The 26,177-nt window shown below is 46.9% G+C and overlaps 2 non-coding genes across 2 annotated transcripts; one reads left to right on the top strand and one right to left on the bottom strand.

Annotated features, from left to right (window-relative positions):
• Nucleotides 1–4,981: 4,981 nt before the first annotated feature.
• trnan-guu (transfer RNA asparagine (anticodon GUU)) lies at nt 4,982–5,055 on the bottom strand. The gene has a single exon. It is a non-coding gene; the product is annotated as a tRNA-Asn (tRNA).
• A 10,586-nt stretch (nt 5,056–15,641) lies between these two features.
• trnas-uga (transfer RNA serine (anticodon UGA)) lies at nt 15,642–15,723 on the top strand. Its single transcript has one exon. It is a non-coding gene; the product is annotated as a tRNA-Ser (tRNA).
• The last annotated feature ends 10,454 nt before the right edge of the window (nt 15,724–26,177 follow it).

The raw sequence follows: 26,177 nt of genomic DNA, 5'->3' as shown, positions 1-26,177 counted from the left end.
CACGGAAAGAGGCTCAGCATCCCAGTTCCCAGCACTTGGCCCATAGCCTTGTGTGCTCTGACACAACAAATTAGGTGGAGGGGAGGAGGTGGTGACTGGCTGTTTGAGATGCTGACATCAGCTTGTCGGGGAAAAAAAGTAGTTAATCAAAACAGAATTTATTGGAGAAGATCACTCTCTGTGTTCGGATAATGATCCATACCTGGGGGATATACCTCAACTGTCAACTGATTAGCATTAATTTCCAACTGGAGAAGGATCATCTGAGGAGAAAGAAACGGAGGTGATGTTTTCGCTGTATCGCTGACACTGTTGTGTGATAAAATCAGAAAAAAAACGGTTTCTCTGTTTCATAGTACTCAACTTCCCACGTGCAAATTCGTACAAGTCGTTCCAATGATGGAAAAAGAATTATGTTCATCTCATCAAGCTTTTTAAATGTTGTGTCAAATGATTGAGATAGTGAAAATGGAAATGTGTGACTTCTGCATGTTTGCAGGATCAGTCTGTATTGGACTGTAAAGAATTTGATAGATTTGTTCCTGATTAAAGTGTTCACTGGAAGCAGGGAGCTGAGCAAGATATTGGTGAAAGCAAATCAGCTCTGAGAGCAGAAACAACAAATTCCTTTCTTGCAGTCCAAAAGAGGTTGTACCGCACAGAAAATGTAGCTGCATTGAATACGGGTTGATGTGACCAGCATCCTTTCACAAGACTGAGTTGAGTAAGGAATTCGGAGGGTAGCAGCCTCCACTTGCTTGTCTTTAGTTGTAATGAAGTTGCATGGAGAAGTGTAGCACTTAACATTTTTTATTATAAAAAAAACATGGTTTTTAAAGGTGTGTCTTATTATTCCATGTGACTCATTGAAAATTGTAAAGGAACTGAGGTAATAAAGTGTGAAGCTGGATGAACACAGCAGGCCAGGCGGCATCTCAGGAGTTGTGATTTAAATGTTAGATTACAAAAAGTTGGTTAGCTCAGATCACTGGACTGGATTCGCATTGCCTTGGGATGCATTTAATGCCTTCTCGAAAGTCTATTGGGTTGGGATTTTCCCGACATTTGACTCCTAATTGAAGAATTTTATTGAATTCAAAGAACAACAACTGTGATTGCGAATTAATAGCCTGGCGATAATGCCACTAGACCCACGCCTCTCCGCAAGGTGGTTATTTTCCCACTGCGTGGGCAAACATCCAAAATATTTGTTTTCACTTTCTCCATGTGTGTTGCTGTGCTATATTTGCCTCAACGAACCCTGTGGCTCAAACCGCGATATCAGGAAGTCCGACATCATCGAGTGCAGCTCTGTTCGAAAAACTGATCAGGCTATCTGACAAAATGGAAGGCAACCTGCCCGGGTTTTGAGGCATTGGCAATGCAACAGTTTTAACAACAAATTTAGTATACCTCTTTCTAAACTATGTCAATTCCCTGTTGCTTCGTGAGAAAAGGCAGCAAACTGTTTCAATAACAGCTGCTTCTCATTCTGACTCTATGCTCCAAGGAGCCTACTGTTTCTGCCCTTTCTCCTGGACCAGCGTTGGTCCATTGCCAGATGCGTTCAGCCATTTCGTTCCTCTGGCACGCAGCGCTTTGCATTACAAGAGAATGCATATTGGGAAGCTGACCTTGTCTGCACAATCCAACAATGTACAGCGTCCAACCAGCAATAGCAACAGTTTGAGAGGCTGCATTTCGATTGAGGGGTCTCCTGTCAGCTTGTGGAAAATCACTTTCGGTGAAACAAATGAAACTGGCAGGTCAGCATATAGAGGATCTGATCATGTGGATCACTGGAGAAAATGTTAACAGCATTGGACCATTTGAAAACACTGATCCCTGGTCAACGGGTCCAGCTTGCTTCCACTTCACAAGGAATGCTCTTGCCTGCTGTTTAGTGTTGGCTCACTGAACGAGACAAATATTCACATGTTCATTCCACACTACAGCAACTAGACATGTTGAGGAGATGCACAATGAAGGACCGAAAAAGCTGTTAAGAGAGAGCCATCAACTCACTGCGATCAACCAGTGATCAATTATGTAAAGGCCCCTTCTCGGTAACATCAATTTATTTGAAAATTTTGTGAAATGTGCAGACGAGGAGGAGATCACTCTGCCCAGTGTCTCTGTGCTGAAGGAGAAATGGAACACTTACTCAGCCCACTTTCCACAATTGCAGCTATAGATCTACAATTATAGAACACGACTGGAAAATCCATGGAGGTTTTAAACGCACTCAGTGCTTCTGTTTCATATAATTCCGGCAGTCTGTTTCATATAATTCCGGCAGTGTGTTCCGAACACCAACCACCCCCTGTCTGAAAAAAATGTCCTCACCCCATAAATCTTTCTGACACCTTTAGCATATATCCATCCTCAAAATTTCCCACACATCTCTTCGTATTGTTTTCTAAATTGTGCATTCCATTACTGTGTTGGATCGCCCCAAACACAACACTTCACTTTTTTCTGGGCTTAATTCCATTTGTCACCTTTTTTGCACGCCTGACCAGTCCATCGATATCTTCTTGCAGACTACACCGACACTCTTCATTTTCAATGAAGTTCCCAAATCTTGTGTTGCCTGCAAACTTCTTAATCATGCCTCCGATATTGATCTACAAATCATTAAACGTATCTGGAGGCCAATGAGGGATATTTCCAAACAACCTATAAAATACCAACAGGACGAAGCAAGGTAAACAAAAGATGCATGTTCCCGATCACTGGAGAGTCCAAACCCAGAGACCACAGCTTGAGGATAAGCTGTAGCCATATAGGAATGAGGTGAGGGGAACATCATCACCATAAAGTAACACATCTGAAGTATTCTGTTCCTCACAAGCGGTTGAAGCTAAAAGATTCAGAGATAATGGGAACTGCAGATGCTGGAGATTCCAAGATAATAAAATGTGAGGCTGGATGAACACAGCAGGCCAAGCAGCATCTCAGGAGCACAAAAGCTGACGTTTCGGGCCTGGACCCTTCATCAGAGAGGGGGATGGGGGGAGGGAACTGGAATAAATAGGGAGAGAGGGGGAGGCGGACCGAAGATGGAGAGTAAAGAAGATAGGTGGAGAGGGTGTAGGTGGGGAGGTAGGGAGGGGATAGGTCAGTCCAGGGAAGACGGACAGGTCAAGGAGGTGGGATGAGGTTAGTAGGTAGCTGGGGGTGCGGCTTGGGGTGGGAGGAAGGGATGGGTGAGAGGAAGAACCGGTTAGGGAGGCAGAGACAGGTTGGACTGGTTTTGGGATGCAGTGGGTGGAGGGGAAGAGCTGGGCTGGTTGTGTGGTGCAGTGGGGGGAGGGGATGAACTGGGCTGGTTTAGGGATGCAGTGGGGGAAGGGGAGATTTTGAAACTGGTGAAGTCCACATTGATACCATATGGCTGCAGGGTTCCCAGGCGGAATATGAGTTGCTGTTCCTGCAACCTTCGGGTGGCATCATTGTGGCAGTGCAGGAGGCCCATGATGGACATGTCATCAAGAGAATGGGAGGGGGAGTGGAAATGGTTTGCGACTGGGAGGTGCAGTTGTTTGTTGCGAACTGAGCGGAGGTGTTCTGCAAAGCGGTCCCCAAGCCTCCGCTTGGTTTCCCCAATGTAGAGAAAGCCGCACCGGGAAGCTAAAAGATTGTTTATTTTTCAAAGACGGAGTTAGTTATGGTTCTTAGGTTTCATGGGACAAAAGGATATGGAATGAGAAGTAAAACAGGGAAGTGAGTTGGGTGATCGCTATGATCATATTAAATAGGCTGGAAGGACCGGCTGGCCTCTTCCTGCTACAATGTTTCTGTGTCCGCCACGTATATCACGTGACCTTGCACAGAGCCTTTTGAAACAACACTGGCAACAGGTTATCAGTGACAAAAACAACCATCAACAATAATCCATTGTTTCTTGCTGAAAATTTGTATCTGATTAGATATTCACTCTTCTTTGAGAGATGTATGTAAATAGCTGCGTATTCTTAAACATAGAAACGGTGATTATAGTTGGTGTAGTGTGGGTCATGTCATAGAATGAAAAGCTCCATGACTGCGGGGGTGTAAAATTGTCCATGAGGATTTGTTTTCCAGATTTGAGAACAGTGCACAATGTTGTTAAATGGAGTCCTATTGAGACCACCTCTCTTCTGAACAGATGTGAATGAGCCGCACATTTTGGTGCAGACAATTTCAAAATTCTAAATAAGAAAAAAAAACACGCAGAGTCAGAGATCACAGAAAGCCTAATGCATACACAGTGACCATTCGGCCCATTAAGGCATGGAATGTCCCCAGCATGATCTCCAGAACAAGCAGGCTGCTCTGCTGCTTCATGTTCCAGGCAAGATGCATTGTTCACTCTTTTCACTGAAAGCGAATGGAGATCGTTACCCTATTGCTGCTGTGAAATCAAATCTTGCATTAATTCTTATCACAGTTATTTGCTGTGATTGTGAAAAGGCGGATAATTGTGATGTGAAATTTTGTTAAATTTCTCTCATTTCCTTCATTTCTGTCCTGGAGAAGGGAACTGATGAGCCGCTATCTCAATCCGCTGCAATCGTTGCCGGGCAGGCACACCCACACTGTTGATCAGAGGGGAAACCCAGCCCCTTTGAGATTGTGATTGTTAATCATCACTTTTCATGGGTCATTCTCATCCTTTCTTTCATTTTCATTATGAGAGCATTTTCCGGAAAGTGGCATTGGACTAAACTCCCAGTATAGTGGAAGCGCAGTTTGGGATTGCCCCGCTTCCACTTGTGCAAGTAGTTCATGACACAAACAAGCCGAGCTGTCTCACAGACAGCATTTATGCTTTGGTGTGTCTGCAACTGTGTTCGCCTTGTCATTTTAGCTTCGGCTGCACGTTAAGACCTGTCCATGTTGGGCTTCGTTCGAATCCTGATGAGCAAACACGGTTATCTTCTGGCAGCCAAAAAGCGCCCTGGAGAATGGTAATTGGGTTAAGAGTGAAAAAGCACTGCGTCCCTGGGTGGGCTTGAACCACCAACCTTTCAGTTAACAGCCGAACGCGCTAACCAATTGCGCCACAGAGACTGGCTCGACTGGCATTTGCCAACAAACAATTAAATTGGGAATGAGCAAGTGTCGCTTCGTCCAGATGGACAGCGTGAAAAGAGACACTTCAGTGTACCTCGTCCATGCCGGCCAGATATTTGAAATTAATTTAGTCCCATTTGCCAGCATTTGGCCCTTATTCATGTACATTTCGTCCACAGGCTCCCTTTATGAGCTCCATTTTTAACATTAGCAAGCAACTCTTGGAAAAGTGTCAAGTGCAGATTTCCTTTCATCAAACGATGTTGACTCAGTTTGACTGCGGTCATCTTTGGTGAATGTTCTGCTATTTCTTCCTATACATTGTTCCCCAGCATTTTCCAATTGACAGATAAGCAATTGGAGCAGATGGAAGCCATTTGGCCAATCGGGTCAGCTATACATTTTAATAAGGTCCAGGCTGATCTGGTAATCCTCAACACCACTGTTCTGCCATATACACGGGGCCCTTGACTCCTGAAATGACTAAATGTCTCTCTGTCTCAGCCTTGAATATACCAAGTCAGCACAGCCTCTGTTTTCAAGAATTCCACAGATTTGCTTCTCCCTGAGTGTGAGAACACCCACCTTATCTTTGATTTAAATGGGCAACTCGTTTCCCTGAGATAATACACTCGGGTATAAATCAGAACACAACAAGCCTCCAAAGTTCGGTGTGAACGCACTGGCGTCCCCAGCCCAAGTTGTAAGTATTTAAAGTATTTTGTTTCTAGGCCTCTCATTGAACCAACTGCCCTGATTTGCACGTTAGATTTCCCAAAGATGAATCTGTTCCAAACGTACTTCGGTGGCTGCGATTTAGGTGGTGGTGAAAGGCGTGATTAAAATAAAAGGACATAATTATTTCTCGATCCATTGCCCTGACAATCAATCTCTCTGCACATGGAGATGGATCCTTTCCATCCACTCTATCGTTCATCAATGTGTTTAGTTCAGTTCAGTCCCACAACTGTTCTGATCAAGTAAAGGGTGACAGGAGATATTAGGGTCGTGGTGCAGACATCACAAATCGAGCACTCACCTTTCCTGTTAGAGCCATTTCATGAGAAATATTAACAGATGGTCAGTGGCCTGTAGTTGTAGCCAAGTGGTTAAGGCAATGGCTTAGAAATCCCTTGGGGTTTCCCCACGTCGGCTCAAATCCTGCCAGCTATATTTCTGTCAAAACAAGGTCATGTTTTCTCAGTTCTGGCAGTGCATTGACATTCAGGGCACACATGCTATGAACAAGAATCCAGCTGCACTCAAAACCTCAGCTCTGTTTTTCTTTCCACTAATATCATTGGACCTGTTGAGTTTCTGCAGTATTCTTTGCATTGATTCTGCAACACTGCTGTTTTTTTTTCGTGAAATATCTCCAATTTCGGAAAGGTACAGCTGACACAAGACTATTATCATTCCATTCGAGGCAGGTGGGAGTTTGAATTCACTACGAGCCCGGTTTAAGGGCTGCTACAAGTGCTCGCCATTTTCTGTGATGCAAATGGCTGTCGCTTTTGACTGTGAAATGTGATGTTGGGGGTTTGAAGCCACTGAGGAAGGAACAAGAGCTGTTCTCACTCCACCAGTTCCTTTTTGACTGTACTGTTTCAGGCTTTAATGCAGTCAGGAAGATATTCCCCAAACGTAAATCTTCTCCGGTGAGTGACCAGACTGCTATTTTGATGTTGATTTCCTTACTTCCATAAAGAGCTGTGGATGCTTGGAGTCAGAACGATGAACAGAAACTGCACTACAGAAAGGAGAAAACAGAGTTCTGAGGAAGTTCTGAAGACTTGACTCAAATTATTGGCCCACAGATGCTCCCAGATCTGCTGAGCTATTTTCCTGCTATTTATATTTTGCTTGCGAATGAACGTTTATTTTATCTATTGGAATAAATCAACCAGAATCACCATATACAAAATTTAATACTTTAAAAATCTGCATAGTGATTGGATTCGAACAAACCAGGCAAGAATTCATTCTGCCACAGCTCAACTGACCACGGAAGGCAACCTCCATAGATAAACAGCATCATACCACTTGCAGTAATCATGGCCAAGTGGTTCAGGTAAAGGGCTCCAAATTTGATGGGGCATCCTTGTGCTGGTTCAAATTCTGTTGACTGTTGGGGGGAAACTGGAGACAAGTGTGAGGGCTGTTTGTTCCCTCCATTTTGCATGTGACAGAAAACAAAGCAGTGGGAAACAAACTTTTCACTCAGGGCACCAGTGTTGGGGAGAAGGCAATTCACTGCCTGTCATTGCAGAACAGGCACGAACCTTCATAAACGTCAACCACTTTGAAGATATCCACTTGCAGGGCCAGCCGTGGTGAGGCTGTGAGCCATCTGCTTGCAAATAAGACTATAACAGTCAGTCCTGAGAAAGGGTCAGCCAACCCACAGTGTTAACCCCGATTTTTCTTCACAAATACTGCCAGACCTGCTGAACTTTTCCAGCAATTTTGATTTTGTTCCGAGAACAGTCAAGGTCTTGAGTTCAACTGGTCAGACCCGATGGACTGAAGGGTCTTTTTCTGTGGTCGAGCCCTCTATGATCGTTTGTGGTCAGCTTCGTTTGTGAAGTGACAGGACAGCGTTTTCAAAATGCACCCGAGCCAGGAAGGTGTCGATCTGACTGTCCCCTCATCTGGCGATCAGACACGTCATCCATTGGGATTGGGGATAACTGGCACTGTGCATGTTCCTGGAATCAGTATCTGGGAGATAGGAAGATGCAATCCTGGTGTCTCTTCGCACAACCATGTGATAACCCATCGCTTCTCAATCCGTTCCTTGTGCCTGACATTCCCTGGACCTGCTGCCAAGGTAAAGATTGGCTTCGCGATCTGACTGCGTTTGCATCGAGCAGCTCATTCACCTCAGATCTGGGCGGTCAGAGGGAGCTAGAGGTGAGGCAGGGACAGAAGCAGAAAGAGATGTGACATGAAAATGTTCAGAGTTTGTTGTGGCCAAGTTCATACAGGTGAGATGATACACTTGTGAAGGTCTGAATGGTCTTCTCCTGTTCTCAGTCGGTCTGCTCCAAGCTGAATCATCAAACTTCCTCTCTGAGATGAGAATAATCCGGTTAAGTAGAAACACATTACTTGCATAACAAAGTATGCAGCTGGATCAACCCAGCAGGCCAAGTAGCATCTTAGGAGCACATCCAGCTGCACACTTTGTTATCTCAGATTCTCCAGCATCTGCAGTTCCCATTATCTCTGAACGCATTACTTGCAGTCTCTTTTGTCATGCCTGGCAGTAATTCCCAATGCTGTTTCAGACGTGAATGACAAAAGGATCAGGATGCCAGAGGCTGCATCATGACACAGACACAGCTCACCATTATTAGGGACAGATATCACCGATTGTGAATAACTACAGAGAAATACAAGAGACAGACAGTCGCTGTGGACTCGAAGGGCTAAATGTGAATGTGAATGATGCCATGGGTTTATGACGTCACTCTCTCTCTGTCTCTGTGAGGGAGCGGGTGGGGGAGAAACAATGGCTCATTATTAACCCTCCCTTCCACGTTGTACTGTCTGCAGCCCCGCAACTCAGGGCCGTTGGGGACGTCTCTCAGTGAATGAGTGTTTCACTCAGATTCACTGAACACGGGACTGTTGGTGTCAGACATTAGCTCCTGCTGTGGAGGTCACAAACAAAAGGACGCCCCGTGTGCAGACAAATTCTGAACATCAAACAGGCTGCACAGAAAGATTGCATTTTAAGTTGCTGTAGAGACTAATCTCTAGTTTCGACTTCTATCTTTCCCAGCAGCTCTCCATCTTTCTGTCTGCCTCTGATCAATGACATTTGATGAAAGTTCCAAATCGCCTTTAAAATTTGCTACACAAGTCTGATTCCATCCCTTCTGCTCCTTCCTTCTTCCAGTGTTTGACAGACAGCGACAAAGTGTATACCACTCCCAGCACTGCCTGCCCGTGGCAAAATGGCTTAATGCATTTGTTGATGGAGAGAGCTCTGACTCCGTGGTGGAGAGACAGAACAAAAAGAAAATATTCACTGCTGCATTGGGAAGTAGGATTTTCTTTAAGCAACACATTCAGATATGTTAGTACATACCCCTGGAGCAGATAGAACTTGAACTCTTTCTCCTACATCCAAGGTAGGGAGACTATCACTGCCTGAGTAGCACCTCATTTATTGTTATGTGGGGTGTCCACAGACTGTGTCATTGGTCTTGTGGTATGATTCTCACATCAGGTGGCTGATAGAAATGTGAGAAGTTGCTGGCTTGAATCCGACATGAGCCGTTGTTGCCTCTGATGTATTTTTTTAATGTTCGGGAGAGCTTGGGGGTGGTTGTTTATGAAATCAATTTCAGCCTATGACCACAAACGGTGTTTGCTGCGAATATATCACATGCATTCACTTACCTGACCAAGGTTTAGGGTTAGTAATCGTATGAAATTATGTCTCACTGGATTGGTTTGTAAACTTGCGCAATAACTGAATAAAACGTTGCCAAGTCTCGGCAGAGAAACAGATGACAGTGAAGCAGGCATCTGAGGACCAATTTGTTTCTTTTGCAAGTGAAATTTTCTGCTTCACAAAATGAGGCCCATTGAAGTGAAGCAGTGACAGAGATTACCTTTGCTGGTGCTTACCTCATATATCATATTTCCACCTTGGTCCCTGTAAATAACTCAACTCGACAAGAAGCCAGTTCATCATTGCGAGCCACTGGCGTAATGGATAACGCGTCTGACTTCGGATCAGAAAATTACTGGTTCGAGTCCTGCCTGGTTCGAGCACAACCTGCCCATTTTCAATGCTAGCAAGATGACATGTTCACCTGAAGTTGGAATAGTGGTTGGGTGATTTTGTTGCCAGATTCCCTGAAGCTAAACTATGAAATTGGAAGTTGAGCAGTGTTGGCGACCTTTTCAGCTCACTGTTGGCTTCATTTCCGAGCTCACAACAACAGGTCTCATTGCCTGGAGAACTTGCTTGTGCTCCATATAAATCTGTCTGTTGTGGGCGAAACATGTGTGGGGACAGAGAGTGAACGTGAAGCACCTGGAGTGGGTGTCATCCTGAGGGATGTGTCTGTGTATCTCTGTCTGTGACTAAACATGAGGATGAGTTCCATAAGTCGGCTGTAACACTGTTTTACTGTCACAAAACATTGATTACAGGGCTAATCTCAATGACGTTTGCCCTTGATGTGTCAGAATGCACAACACGGTAGGCCAAATGCTGGAAACTGAGATTAGAATAGATAGATGCCTGAGGACAGGCACCGATACACTGGCCCAGGTAGTCTCTTTCCACGTGATAAAAACTCGAAGACAAGGAGAAACTGACCTGTCACCAAAAGGATCGAAAATGGAAAAGCAAAAACAATGTCATTGAGAAATGATACAAACATCTCCGGCGCGTTCCCTGGTTGTCTTGGTGATTCAGATTTGGTGCTTTTGGAGCCACGGCCCTGGTTTGAAATATTGAGTGGAAGATGTTACCTCCTCGCTTTTAGCGATGACAGCTTTGCTGACTCATTGTAATTTTATTCATTAACTGGCGTCTCTGGTTTGGCAGCATTTATTCAATCAACCACATTGCAGTGGGTCTGGAGTCACATGTCGGCCAGACTAGGTACGGGTGGGCAGTTTCTGTCCCTAAAGGGCATTAGTGAACTGGATGGGTTCTTCCGACAATCGATTGCATGGATTGCATCGCCTCCCTATGAGGAGAAGGAAAGGGGCTGTGAGGTAACTAACTGTGTCCCAAACGATATTCAAGCTAACGTGAAACAAAGAACTGTGGATGCTGGAAAACAGAAACAAAAACAGGATCTGACACAGAAACCCAGCAGGCCAGGCAGCATCTGTGAGAGATACAGTTAACATTTCAGATCGACTGACTGTTCATCAGAACCAGGTCAGTTATGCCTTTTTATATTATAATGCCAGGGAAATGATCACGTTTATCTGTCGAATCAGCATATTTATTAAAATATCACATTAATTTCCCGTCGTCAACTTTACAACTTTAACAGACTTTTATCGCCTGTAATGCTGCTTCCGTGGCCCTCAGGTGCTGAAAGGCTCTGCTTAAAAGGTTTTATTTGCCTTTTCCTTTCAGTTAGTTAGCAGCGGTGTCGAATGGAGAATTGGCCCTTTTAGTGTCTACCTCAATATGCATCTCTATTTGTCTCTGGGTATTCACCTCACCAAATTTTATATTCTCCAACTCCGTCCATCCATATTGAGGGCAGCACAGTGGCACAGTGTTTAGTACTACTGCCCCACAGCGCCAGCCACCAGGGTTCAATTCCAGCCTTGGGCGGCTGTCTGTGTGGAATTTGTGTATTCCCCCCGTGTCTGCATGGGTTTCCTCCCACAGTCCAAAGATGTGCAGGGTAGGTGGATTGCCCATAGTGTTTAGGAAGGTGTAGATTAGGTGGGTTATAGGGAGGTGGGATGCTTTGAAGTTCAGTGTGGACTTGTTGGGCCAAAGGGCCTGTTTCCACACTGTAGGGATTCTATATCGATATCCCTCATTTCCCATTGCTGCTCTTTGAAAAGTCTGAAGACCGGACAATGTTTGAGACTGGAGCTGCTGAGAGGCTTTCCCACCCCGATTGTAAAGCCTGGAACTGGGCTCACATTCTCCAAATAGTGTTTCTGTTACTTAGGACTGAGCCAAGGAGGCATTTATTCCCTCAAAACATGATGAGTGTTTAGACTTCTAAATAGAATTCCTAATCCACCAGAAAAGAAACAAAATGCCACAGTTATATGATGACTGTGATGTTTTTACTGTTGGTGTAAAATGAATGAATGGTGACAGCAGAGAATGAGGGTGATCAGTTTGTGGTGCCTGCCTCATTACCACAATATTCCACAGTAAGGCTGCAGTTTATTCTGTCTCACCTTGTTATTCCTACCAAACCTCAGGATAAATTAATTGCAGCAGGAAACCATTCCCTGATGGAGAGAAAACAGGTGACAGGAGTACCAGCACCAAATGATAACTGTCTGCACTAAAACATAAGAACCATGCTCAGTTCTCTGCACAGACAGGGCACGTAATGGTCGAGTGGTATTGTCAGTGGACTGTTTATTCAGAAAACCAGGTAACGTTCTGGAGACCAAAGTTCAAATATCACCCCCAGAAAATGATGGGATTTCAATTCAATAAATAACTGTAATTTAGAATGCAAAGATGGCCATAAATCCATCATCCGGGAACCAAAACCCATGTGGTTCCGTAATGTCCTTCAGGCATCTTTGATCCTTACTGATCGCGCCTACGTCTGACTCCAGGCCTCCAGCAAACATGGTGGATAATTAGCAACGGGCAATAGATGTTGGCCGAGCCAGTGACACCTTCAGTCTGTGAATGAATAAAGGGGAGCAAGTAACTTTGTTGTTATATGGCATTTCAGAAATGTTGAAACGAGGAATCTTCAATATAACGTTCAGTCACCGCAGGGATTTTTACTCAGGGTCGCCTGTTTACTACACACTGTTTTTTACCCAACCGTAGGGCCATTTCCTTAACCATACAATCACAGTAACTTGGGGAACTTTGTTGTATCAGTATTCCTTGGTGAGAATTTCAATCTAACACCACTTTTCAACACGGATTGTTGACATCTCAATATTCTCCTGTGAAAATACATGGAAATAGACAATTTTCTCCTGCGATAATGGGAACTGCAGATGCTGGAGAATCCGAGGTAACAAATTCTGGAGCTGGATGAAGACAGCAGGCCAGGGACCATCTCAGGAGCACAAAAGCTGACGTTTTGGGCCTGGACCCTTTAGTTTAAAACTGACATTTTCACCTGTTTCAGCCGACTGGATAAAGAGCATGGGGTCATCCCCTTGGGGCCCATGAACAACGTTAACACACACTGAGCGAACCTAACAAGAAGAATAGGTTCATTTTGGTTACTGAGCAAATGTAAAGCCTGACCCATTGGAGACAACATTGAGCCCTGCACCAACAGCTCCACACTCACTTCCTGCCTCATGCCCCCGCGCCCCCCCCCCCAGCCATCATTGCCTTTCACTTTGGCTTCACTCCCACACTTTGCTTCTGAACGTGTTCCTGACCAATTGTAGGTGTTCACTTAGAAACTACAACTTGAACCCGGATGCCTGGGTTAGGACTTCATTCAGTCGGATTGGATTTATTGCCCATCCCTAATTAACCCACAGATGGAGGTGATGAGTTACTTTATTAAACACTCAAACTCATTGGCACGTAGGGACAGCTTTGATGCTATTAGGAAGGGAGTTCCAGGACTTAGAAGCAGCGACGCTGAAGGAACAGCAGCATAGTTCAAACTCAAAATGGTAAGAAACTTGGAGAGGAGTTTGAGGTGATCATATCCCTGCTGCCATTATCCTCCAACATGAAGGCAAACTTTCATTGGACTGATTCTGCTAGATCCAGGGTGTGTGTTCTGTACATAACCAGCAACTCATTTTCATTCCTAAGGTTAACAGGAAGAGATATAAATCTCCATTTCCTAAGTGGGAATTGCATCCATGCCTGAGCGACGCAAGCACTAAAAGCCAACCAGTTTAATTGACACTGATCCAAGCAACCTCACTTGCACACACTCCCAAGTGTGTTCTTACACCAGACGCATCTTCACCAACGAAGTGTCTCTCTCCAAGTTTTGAAATGATTCACATTATAGCCCTGCGTTTCAAAGCGGAGAAAACGGGGCTGTAATAATCTGATGTTGTTCAGTAGATGTATTGCAGAAAAGCTGCTGTTAACTGGTGATAGCAAGAACTGCGGATCCTTTATTCATACGCAGGATGAGGGGGATGTTTGGAGAGGCCAACATTTATCAGCCATTTCCAATTTCCAGAGAGGGCAGAAAAGAGTCGACCACATTGCTGTGGGTCTTGAGTCACATATAGGCCATACCAGGTAAAGATGGCAGTTTCCTTCCTGAAAAGATATCAGTGAACAAGGTAGGTTTTTCACAACAATTGACTTGGCTCCCAAAATGACTAAATGCCTGTCTATCTCAGCCTTGAACATACCTCGCCTTGACAGAACACAACGGGCCAAGCAGCACCAGAGGAACAGGCAAGGTTGACATTTCACGTCGGGACCCTTCTTCACAAATGGGGGAGGGGAAGGGGATTCTGAAATAAATAGGTAGACGGCGGAAGCAGATAGAAGATGGAGAAACCAGAAGATAGGATGGTAGGAGACAGACAGGTCAAAGAGTCAGAGTGAGAGCCAGTGAAGGTGAATGTAGGTGGGGAGTTAAGGGGGGAATAGGTCAGTCCAGGGAGGATGGGCAGGTCAGGGCGGCGAGATGAGGTTAGTGGGTAGGGGGTAGGGGTGGGGCTTGAGGTGGGAAGAATGGTTAGGGCAGCGGGGACTAGCTGGGCTGCTTTTGGTGACATGTCCATCCTGGGCCTCCTGCATTGAGACAACTACGCCACCTGAAAGATGCAGGAACAGGATCTCATATTTCGCTTGAGGAGTCTGCAGACCAAGGGTATCAATGTAGATTTCACAAGGTTCAAAATCTCCCCTCCCCTGACCACATGGCAGAATGTCCTGGGAACTGGAATCACAGGACAATGAAGAGTGAACTTTCTGATTGAGCACAAACAGTCCAACACCTGCCATTCCTTTTAGAGGCCGGGCATTGACTCAGGTGTCATTGGGACATGAACTGAGCTGAGACATGGAAAGAATTCTCATTCCTGCACATCAGGAATTCAAATCTCATCTCAGCTCCAGGACAATGAGAAAACTGAGAAATAGACAAGACACTGAAAGGGTCGAAGGGAGACGGGCCTGTTTGTAGAATATCTGGTTCCCAGTGATGTGGATGGGTCTGCAGAGGGAAGGATCAGTCTGATCCCATGTCTCCCCAATGAATGTCCCAGGTTTTATTTTGGAAAAGTAAAGCTGATACAAGACAATTGTCACTCCAAGCGAGGCAGTTGGAAGTTTGAATTCACTACCAGCCCGCTTTAAGGGCTGCTGCAAGAGCTCGCTATTTTGTGTGGTGCAATTGGCTGCTGCTTTCGACTGTGAAATGTGAAGTTGGTGGTTTGAGGCCACTGAGAAAGGAACAAGTGCTGTTCTCCCTCTACCAGTTCCCTTTTGAGTATACAGTTACGGGTTTTAATGCAGTCATGAAAATGTTCACCAAACGGAAATCTTGTCTGGTGAGTGACCATAAAGTTATTTCTATGTTGCTTTAATAGCTACAATAAAGAGTTGGGAATGCTTGGAATCAGAAACAAAAACCTAAACTGCACTACAGAAAGGAGAAAACAGAGTTCTGAAGAAGTTCTGAAATGTTGACTCAAATCCTCTGCCCACAGATGCTCCCAGATCAGCTGAGGTTTTTTTTCCTGCAATATATATTTTCATTTGCAAATGAATGTTCATTTTATCTATTGGAATTAAACAACCAGAATCACCATGTATTACATTAAACACTTTGGAAATCTGTGAAGTGATTGGATTCAAACAAACCCAGCAATAATTCATCCACAGGGTGACTGGCCATGGAAAGTGACCTGAAAAGACAAACAGCAGGGCATTTCTCCCAGTAGTCATGGCCGAGTGGTTAAGGCGATGGATTTGAAATCCATTGGGTTATTCCTGCGCAGGTTCGAATCCTGCTGACTACGGGTAAAAGCCGAGTAGAAACGCAAAGTCTGTTTATGACAGGAGTCAAAGCAGGGCCAGCAAGACTTTTTACTGAGATTGCCAATGGTAGGAAAAGGCAACTCACTGCCGGTCATGTTCAAACAAACCAAACCTTCATAAAAGTTGTGATCAGAGATAATGGGAACTGCAGATGCTGGAGAATCCAAGATAACAAAGGTTGAAGCTGGATGAACACAGCAGGCCAAGCAGCATCTCAGGAGCACAAAAGCTGACGTTTTGGATCTAGACCCTTCATCAGAGAGAGGGATGGGGAGTGGGCGCCTCCCCTTCTCTCCCTATTTACTCCAGAACCCTCATCCCATCCCGCTCTCTGATGAAGGGTCTAGGCCCGAAACGCCAGCTTTTGCTCCTGAGATGCTGCTTGGCCTGCTGTGTTCATCCAGCTTCACACTTTGTTATCTTCATAAAAGTTAACGTGTTTTCGGATATAAATTTGCAGGGACAACCATGGTGACGCAGTGAGCCATTTGCTGTAACTCCAGACTAAACTTTCTCGTGGCGTTGAAAGTGAAATAAGCTTTGAACTCTTGATCTGCAGGCAACGAAAATCCTTCGAAGGTCTCACCGAGAACAGCAAAGGGGAGGGGAGGCTGAAATAGTCCGCAAGCTGCTCATGGGTATGTGCCAATTTACGAACCCCACCAACCAAATCACTGCAGTTGCTGGGAATGAAAAAAACACACAAAAACCCAGGCTCAGCGTTATGAACCTTTAGAAGGGAGGGGAGAATGAAGCGTGAATCTGTCCAACTGAACAAAGACAGTCAGGCACCTTGCCCTTCTTGAAGAGGCTCACACATTGACTCTGATATTCTGATATTCTCGGGTATATTTGTTGCTGTGTGTGCAAGTATTCTATGTATTTTTCTCCTACACGGATAACTTATAATATAAGCCATGTGTCAGCTTTTGACACCTCCTCCTACCATCCCCCGATCATAACCCCACCCCCGACCACCAAAACAGCATCTCCCAGACCACCCATAACCTCATCACCAACAGCCTCATGCCTCATCGTTCCCCAACCCCACACCGCCCGCTTCTATCCCCATCCCAAAATCCAGAAACCCGACTGCCCTGATCGACCATTCGTCCCCGCTCCTGCCCCACCGAACTTATCTCCAATTATCTCGACTCTCTTTCCTCCCCCGGGTCCAGGTGATCCCCACCTACATCCGGGACACCACCCAGCCCTCCACCTCCTCCAAAACATTCGAATCCTTGGCCGTCAACACCTCATCTTCATCATGGATGTCCAATATCTGTATACTTGCATTATCCTAAAAAGCCCTCTGCTTCTCTCTGTCCCGCAAGCCAGGCCAGTCCCCATTCACCGATATCCACCAAACTGAACTCGTCCTTAATCTGAACAACTTCTCCTTCAACTCCTCCCACTTCCTATGGATGAAAGGGGTGGCCACAGTGGCACAAGCTATACCTGCCTCTTTGTGGGAAATGTGGAACAGTCCCTTTCCCACAGTTACACTGGCCCTATCCCCCACTTCTTCCTCTGTTACATCGATGACTGTATCAGTGCCGCTCCATTCTCCCAGGAGGAGCTCGAGCATCCAACTTACCAACACCTTCCACCCCTCTGCTCCCAAAATGAGGCGTTCTACACACACACACACACACACACACACACACACACACACACACACACACACAAACACACACAAAAACAACCCCCCCCCCGCAACAGTGGTTGAAAATACCCTTGACCCCATCTCTTGCGTTTCCCACACCTCAGCCCTTGCACTCCCTCCCCACAATAAAAACAAATAGAGAATCCCCCTTGTCCTCACGTATCACCCTATCAATCTCCGGATCCAACAGATCATTCTCCACCACTTTCACTACCCGCAATCTGACCCCACCACCAAAGACATTTTTCCCTCTCCACCCTGATCTGCTTTCTGGAGGGACCACGGTCTCCAGGCCTCCCTCTTCCACTCCACACTTCCCACTAGCCCCACCAGCCCTGGCACCTTTCCCTGCAACCGCAGGAAGTGCTACACCTGCCCCTACACTTCCCTCCTCACTTCCATCCCAGGCCCCAAGAAAACCTTCCATACGAAACAGATGTTCACCTGCACATCTGCTGATGAGGTCTTTTGTATCCACTGTTCCCAATGTGGCTTCCTCTACATCGTGGAGACCAAGCGCAGGCTCAGAGATCACAGAGAGCACCTACACTCATTTTGTGACAAACAACAACACCTCCCAGTCGTAAATCACTTCAACTCCCCCTCCTGCTCCCTTGATGACATGACCATCCTGGGCTTCCTCCAGTGTCACAACGATGCCACCCGAAGGTTGGAGGAACAGCACCTCATATTCAGCCAGGGAACCCTGCAGCCCAATGGTATTAATGTGGACTTCATAAGCTTCAAAATCTCCCAAACCCTGGCCTCATCCCAAGATCAGAGCCTGCTCATCCCTGCCTACTTGATTTGTCCATCTTCTCTCCCACATATTCACCTCTCCCTCCTCACTGACCAACCCACATCCCCACTCCCTTCCTACACACAACTCTTCAAGCTTCATACCCGCCTCATTGACCTTTCCGTCTTCTTTCCCACCCTATCCACTCCACTATCTACCTGCTATCACTGTCCACCCATTTATTTCAGAGTCCCCTCACCCTCCCCATTTCTGAAGAAGGGCCCAGACCTGAAACGTCAAGTTTCCTGATCCTCCAATGTCGCCTGGCCTGCTGTGTTCACCCAGCTCCACCCCTTGTTATATCAGACACTTCTTTTGTCTCTCCTTCTCCATCCCCACTCCCCTTCGCTTGAAAGCTTTTGTCGGCGAAATTCTCCCACCCTTCACCCGCCCATTCCCTCTGTTCACCGTCCCCCTCCCCCTTCCCGTGCCCTTGCTCACTGATCTGAACTAATCTCCCAGTTTCGGAGTCCACAGCAGAGAAAAATGCCCTTTGGACCAACGAATTATTGCTGGTCAAATAACTATTCAAGTGTCATTTCCAGCACTTTTCCCAGAATTGTCATCACAATTAAACAGAAATTGCATAAAAAACTCTATGTCTGGCAACATCTGCAGAGAGAATAGATCTAAGGAACGGAAACTTGACACGAAATGTTAACTCTGATTTCTCTTCACAGATACTGCCAGACCTGCAGAACTTTGTCAACAACTGCATCAGAGATAATGGGAACTGCAGATGCAGGAGAATCTGACATAACAAAGTGTGACGCGGGATGAACACAGCAGGCCAAGCAGCATCTAAGGAGCACAACAGCTGACGTTTCGAGCCTGACCCTTCATCAGAGAGGGGTTGGGGTGCGGGTCTGGAATAAATAGGGAGAGACGGGGAGGCAGACAGAAGATGGAGAGAAAAGATGATAGGTGGAGAGGAGAGTATAGCTGGGGAGGTAGGGAGGGGTGAGGTCAGTCCAGAGAAGACGGAGAGATCAAGGAGGTGGGATGAGGTTAGGAGGTAGGAAATGGAGGTGCGGCTTGAGGTGGGAGGAAGGGATGGGTAAGAGGAAGAACAGGTTAGGGAGGGAGAGACAGGATGGACTGGTTTTAGGATGCAGTGGGGGGAGGGGATGAGTTGAGCTGGTTGAGTGATGCAGTCGGGGAAGGGGACGAACTGGGCTGGTTTTGGGATTCGGTGGGGGAAGGGGAGATTTTGAATCTGGTGAACTCCACATTGATACCATTGGGCTGCAGGGTTCGCAAGCGGAATATGAGTTGCTGTTCCTGCAAACTTCGGGTGGCATCATAGTGGCACTGCAGGAGGCCAATGATGGACATGTCATCTAAAGAATGGGAGGGGCAGTTGAAATGGTTCGCGACTGGGAGGCGCGGTTGTTTATTGCAAACCGAGCGGAGGTGTTCTGCAAAGCGGTCCCCAAGCTTCCGCCTGGTTTCACCAATGTAGAGGAAGCCACATTGGGTACAATGGATACAGTATACCACATTGGCAGATGTGCAGGTGAACCTCTGCTGAATATCGAAAGTCATCTTGGGGCCAGGGATAGGGGTGAGGGAGGAGCTGTGGGGGCAAGTGTAGCATTTCCTGCGGTTGCAGGGGAAGGTGCCGGGTGTGGTGGGGTTGGAGGACAGTGTGGAGCGAACAAGGGAGTCACGAAGAGAGTGGTGTCTCCGGAAAGCAGACAAGGGTGGGGATGGAAAAATGCCTTGGGTGGTGGGGTTGGATTGTAGATGGCGAAAGTGTCGGAGTATGATGCGTTGTATCCGGAGGTTGGTGGGGTGGTGTGTGAGAATGAGGAGGATCCTCTTTGGGCAGTTGTGGCGGGGGCGGGGTGTGAGGAATGTGTTGCGGGAAACGCGGGAGAAGCGGTCAAGGGTGTTCTCAACCACTGTGGGGTAAAGTTGCAGTCCTTGAAGAACTTGGATATCTGGTGTGTTCGGGAGTGGAATGCCTCATTCTGGGAGCAGATGCGACGGAGGCGGAGGAATTGGGAATAGGGGATGGAATTTTTGCAGGGAGGTGGGTGGGAGGAGGTGTATTCTAGGTTGCTGTGGGAGTCGGTGGGCTTGAAATGGACATCAGTTACAAGCTGGTTGCCTGAGATGGAGATTGAGAGGTCCAGGAAGGTGAGGGATGTGCTGTAGATGGCCCAGGTGAACTGAAGGTTGGGGTGGAAGGTGTTGGTGAAGTGGATGAACTGTTCAAGCTCCTCTGGGGAGCAAGAGGCGGGGCCAATTCAGTCATGAATGTAACGGAGGAAGAGGTGGGGTTTGGGGCCTGTGTAGGTGCGGAAGAAGGACTGTTCCACGTAACCTAAAAAGAGGCAGGCATACCTGGGGCCCATGCAGGTCCTCATGGCCACTCCCTTTGTCTGTTGGAAGTGGGAGGAATCAGAAGAGAAGTTGTTGAGGGTGAGGACGGGTTCGGCTAGGCGGATGAGGGTGTCGGTGGAGGGGGACAGGTCGGGCCTCCAGGACAGGAAGAAGCGGAGGGCCTTGAGGCCATCTGCATGTGGAATGCAGGTGTATAGGGACTGGACGTCCATGGTGAAAATGAAGTGTTTGGGCCAGGGAATTGGAAGTTCTGCAGGAGTTGGAGGGCATGGTCGGTGTCAAGGACATAGGTGGGGAGTTCCTGGACCAAAGGGGAGAAAATGGAGTCCAGATATAGGTGGAGATGAGTTCGGTGGGGCAGGAACAGGCTGAGACAATGGGTCGACCAGGGCAGGCAGGGTTGTGGATTTTGGGAAGGAGATAGAAACGGGCCGTGTGGGGTTGGGGTTTGAATTTTTTGACGGCCCGTTTCTATCTCCTTCCCAAAATCCACAAACCTGCCTGCCCTGGTCGACCCATTGTCTCAGCCTGCTCCTGCCCGACAGAACTCATCTCCACCTATCTGGAATCCATTTTCTCCCCTTTGGTCCAGGAACTCCCTCCCTACATCTGTGACACAACCCACGCCCTCCACCTCCTCCAGAACTTCCAATTCCCTGGCCCCCAACACTTCATTTTCACCATGGACGTCCAGTCCCTTTCCACCTGTATTCCGCATGCAGATGGCCTCAAGGCCCTCCGCTTCTTCCTGTCCCGCAGGCCCGACCAGTCCCCATCCACTGACACCATCATCTGCCTCGCCGAACTCGTCCTCAGCCTCAACAACTTCTCTTTTGATTCCTCCCACTTTCTACAGACAAAGCGGGTGGCCATGGGAACCCACATGGGTGCCAGCTATGCCTGCCTCTTTGTAGGTTCCGTGGAACAATCCCTCTTCCGCATTTACACAGGCCCCAAACCCCACCTCTTCCTCCGTTACATTGATGACTGTATCAGCGCCGCCTCTTGCTCCCCAGAGGAGCTCGAACAGTTCATCCACTTCACCAACACCTTCCACCCCAACCTCCAGTTCACCTGGGCCATCTCCAGCACATCCCTCACCTTCCTGGACCTCTCAGTCTCCATCTCAGGCAACCAGCTTGTAGCTGATGTCCATTTCAAGCCCACCAACTCCCACAGCTACCTAGAATACACCTCCTCCCACCCACCTTCCTGCAAAAATTCCATCCCCTATTCCCAATTCCCCTGCCTCCGACGCATCTGTTCCCAGGATGAGGCATTCCACTCCCGCACATCCCAGATGTCGAAGTTCTTCAAGGACTGCAACTTTCCCCCAACAGTGGTCGAGAACGTCTTTGACCGCGTCTCCCGCAACACATCCCTCACACCCAGCCCCGCGAAAACTGCCCAAAGACGAACCCCCTCCTTCTCACACACCACCCCACCAACCTCCGGAAACAACGCATCATCCTCCGACACTTCTGCCATCAACAATCCGACCCCACCACCCAAGGCATTTTTCCATCCCCAACCTTGTCTGCTTTCCGGGGAAACCACTCTCTCCATGACTCCCTTGTTCGCTCCACACTGTCCTCCAACCCCACCACACGCGGCACCTTCCCCTGCAACCGCAGGAAGTGCTACACTTGCCCCCACACCTCCTCCCTCACCCCTATCCCAGGTACCAAGATGATTTTCCATATTAAGCAGAGGTTCACCTGCACATCTGCCAATGTGGTATGCTGGATCCATTGTACCCGGTGTGGCCTCCTCTAAATTGGGAAAACCAAGCAGAGGCTTGGGGACCGCTTTGCAAAACACCTCCACTCAGTTTGCAGTGAACAACTGCAGCTCCCATTCATGAACCATTTCAACTGCCCCTCCCATTCTTTAGATGACATGTCCATCATGGGCCTCTTGCAGTGCCACTATGATGCCACCCGAAGGTGCAGGAACAGCGACTCACATGCCGCTTGGGAACCCTGATACCATTGGGCTGCAATGTGGACTTCACCAGCTTCAAAATCTCCCCTTTCCCCACCGCATCCCGAAGCCAGCCCAGTTCGTCCCCTCCCCCAACTGCATCACACAACCAGCCCAGCTCATCCCCTCCGCATCCCAAAACCAGTCCAGCCTGTCTCTGCCTCCCTCACCTGTTCTTCCTCTCACCCATCCCTTCCTCCCACCCCAAGCCGCACCTCCATTTCATACCTACTAACCTCATCCCACCTCGTTGATCTGTCCGTCTTCTCTGGACTGACCTATCCCCTCCCGACCTCCCAAACTATACTCTCCTCCCCACCTATCTTCTTTTCTCTCCATTTTGCTCTGCCTCCCCCTCTCTCCCTATTTATTCCAGAACCCTCTCCCCATCCCCCTCTCTGATGAAGGGTCCTGGCCCGAAACGTCAGCTTTTGTGCTCCTGAGATGCTGCTTGGCCTGCTGTGTTCATCCAATCTCACATTTTATTATTATGAACTTTGTCATCAATATCTGTTTTGTTTCTGATATGCAACATCCACAGTTCTTTCAGCGCTTATTTTATACAGCTAATGACCAGTGGAATGTGATGATGGTTTTCACCACTCCCACATTTCCAGGCTGTGAGTTTCAGATTCCCACTATCTGAGTGAAAAATAAAATCCTCACGTCCGATCTTATGTGTCTGTCCTAGCCCCCCCCGTCCCAGATACTGATTCCACCACCAAGCACAAAGATTCATCTTGTTTACTCTGTCTGTTTCCCTCATAAATGTACACCTCACGCTCACGTCCTCGCCACCCTCCCCTCTCCCCCGTCTCTCAGTGTTTGACAAAAACAGAAGTTGCTCGAAAAGCTCAGCAGGTTCGACTGCATCTGAGAAGGAAACAAACAGTGTTAACCTTTTGGGTCTGGTGACCCTTCCTCAGTCTATGCTGCTGTCATGAATTGAACCCCAGTCTCTGAGGGTGGAGAGATTCCCTGCTGATAGATTAGATTCTGTCCTGCTGGGTGTCTCTCACATTCACTTTTAGTCTTTCAGATTTGAACCATCAGCAGTGTTCTTTCGTTCTGTAATCCTAACACATGGATGATACATTATCAATAATTCAACTCATGATTCTATATGTGTTTTGTAGTTTGCTTGAAACTGTGATAAATATTTGAGGCCTTTCTCAGTCGGGAAAGAGTATAAATGTAGTTTCACTGTAACCAGCTCCCCCGATTCGATCGGTTGCCGGCTCTGCAGGCCTCCAATGCACTGGCTGATGTAAGCAGTAAAATTGGCGACAGTGTCTTAAACAGTGAAACCTCCAGTTGTACAAGGCCTCTTCAGATCTTCGCTGAGACCCTGCACGCAGAACAGACAAAGTGTTGATCGTGTCTCGTCAGCCAAATGAGAATTCCTTACGATCTGTAACAGGAACGACTGGGTTTATTGAAGAAATTTCCCAGAATTATTCAGCATCTGACAGAGTAGTTAGCAGTCAGGTGGGCTGCTCAAAGATGAGGGCAATAACTTTAAAATATTCATTTAAAATCCTGGAATAAGTGCTCAAAATTGGTTTTAATGTTCTGCAGGAAAAACAAAGTCATTTTGTTTCTTTCCAGCACCGTCTTTTTTTTTTATTTTCTTGTAATTATCTCTCTCCCTCCTCTACTTGGATTATAGGTCATCCCTTCCCTTGCTATTCAGCTGTAAACATTTTACTCACACCATCTCACACTTTTTGATCACCGACAGACTTATTTTTGGACAGAGGCTCACCAGTTCCGACGTGCCACAGCGAAAACCCACAATGGCCTCCTCAGAAGACAGACACACGATGCGACCTATAGAGTACCCTTCATCATAAAGTAATTCCCCAGACCGGAGAGACTGCACCATGTTCTCCACAGCCTTCAACATGTCATTGATGATGACCAGCATCTCACCAAGATGATCCATACACCTCCACTTCTCACCTTCAAACATCCTCCAAACCTCAATCAGGCTGTCGTTCACAGCGAGCTACCCAACCTTCAGGACAACATCGACCACAACACCACACAATCCTGCCACCAGTGCCTCTGAAAGGTGTCAGATCATTGACACATATACTACGATCACATATGGGCACATCACTCACCACATAAAGGGAGATACTAATGTGGCTCGGCCAACATTATCTTTCTCACACAGTGCAGGCAAGAATGCCCCAGGCATGGTATTTTAGTGAGACCATGACAACAAATGAATTGACTCTGTGCAACAATTGCCAGACAAGAATGTTCCCTCCGAGTTGGGGAACACATCAGCAGTAAAGTACATTAAGCTTTGATCTTTGGGTCAGCATGCAAGGTGGCCTTTGAGACACACGACAAAGCAGAATCACCGAGCAGAAACTGATAGCCAAATTCCATGCCCATGAAGACAGCCTCAATCATGATCTTAAGTTCATGTCTACATGTGATCCCGCTGTACTGTTCTGTATCGACAAAATCTTCCTCATTGTCCTATTTCGACACCATCACCTTGATAAATTGTTATGACCTCTCTCTCTTGATTAGTTTGTACAGTTTTGGATGATTTATTATTTTGGTTAGACTATCAGCAAGCGAATCTTATAACTATCACATAATTCCAGCCATAACAAGGTGTGGAGCTGAATGAACACAGAAGGCCAAGCAGCATGTTAGGAGCAAGGATGCTGATGTTTCGGGCCTAGACCCTTCATCAGAAATTGGTTTGTGCCAAGCACAAACTTACTTTTAGTTTGTTTTTGTAATTATCTCTCTGCCTCATTTAATTGGATTAGTCATCCCTTCGCCTGTTATTCAGCTGTTGACACTTTACTCACACCGTTTAACACTTTAGATCACATGCAGAGACTGTTTATTGGAGACTGCACTCAAACCATTTGTCCAATCTTTTGATCTCTCTGTCCTCCATCTCTCTGCCCATAAAGCCTGGCAATGGGGATTGGAGAGCGCGGTCAAACCCTGCTGCTTGTCCCTGTCTCACTCCGTGTGGAGCTGGGGAAGAGAGAATCATTGATGGATGTGTTTTGAATTCAATCTTGTTGTAGCTTTTTCATGGGTTAAATGCAGGTCGGTGGTCACTCAAATTGCTTGATCCAAAATAACGAAAGTTGTGTGCCTGGATGGTCTCAAACACCTGACTTTTCAGTTTGCCACCTAATGCTGACCGGTTGAGCCATAAAAACTGGCAACAACAAGCTGTGCAAAATCTGCTAAAGCAGCGTGTTAGCGGAGTTTGGAAGGGCCGTTGTGAAGCCAGAGCTCTTGCTGTTTTCGGAGTCTGTTGCCCATTTTCCCACTTGCAGCACCGAGAGTATCAGAGGCCCAAGCAGCCACAGTTACCCAGAAGAAATGTAAACATTGCAAACTTGAAGTTGCCCACCTCCTTCGATGTGACTGCATGAGGTCGATCACTCGTGATTTTGGTTACCGGTAAGATTCATACCCATGACTCGATAGAGACTAGAGCTTTAATGCAGTGACTTTGACTGCTCAGTCAAACTATCTACAAACAATTACTGCAGCCAGGCTATAGAAGCCGTTTCACATAGCTTCTTCATCAGATCTTCCTTCTCGATTTTGTCCAAGATCTTAAAATTGTATTTCATGGCCCATTTCCC

The sequence above is a fragment of the Stegostoma tigrinum genome, unplaced genomic scaffold (assembly GCF_030684315.1).
Source record: "Stegostoma tigrinum isolate sSteTig4 unplaced genomic scaffold, sSteTig4.hap1 scaffold_94, whole genome shotgun sequence".
NCBI lineage: Eukaryota > Metazoa > Chordata > Chondrichthyes > Orectolobiformes > Stegostomatidae > Stegostoma > Stegostoma tigrinum.
Note: the sequence above shows the minus strand (reverse complement) of the source record. Positions and strands in the feature narration are given on the sequence as shown.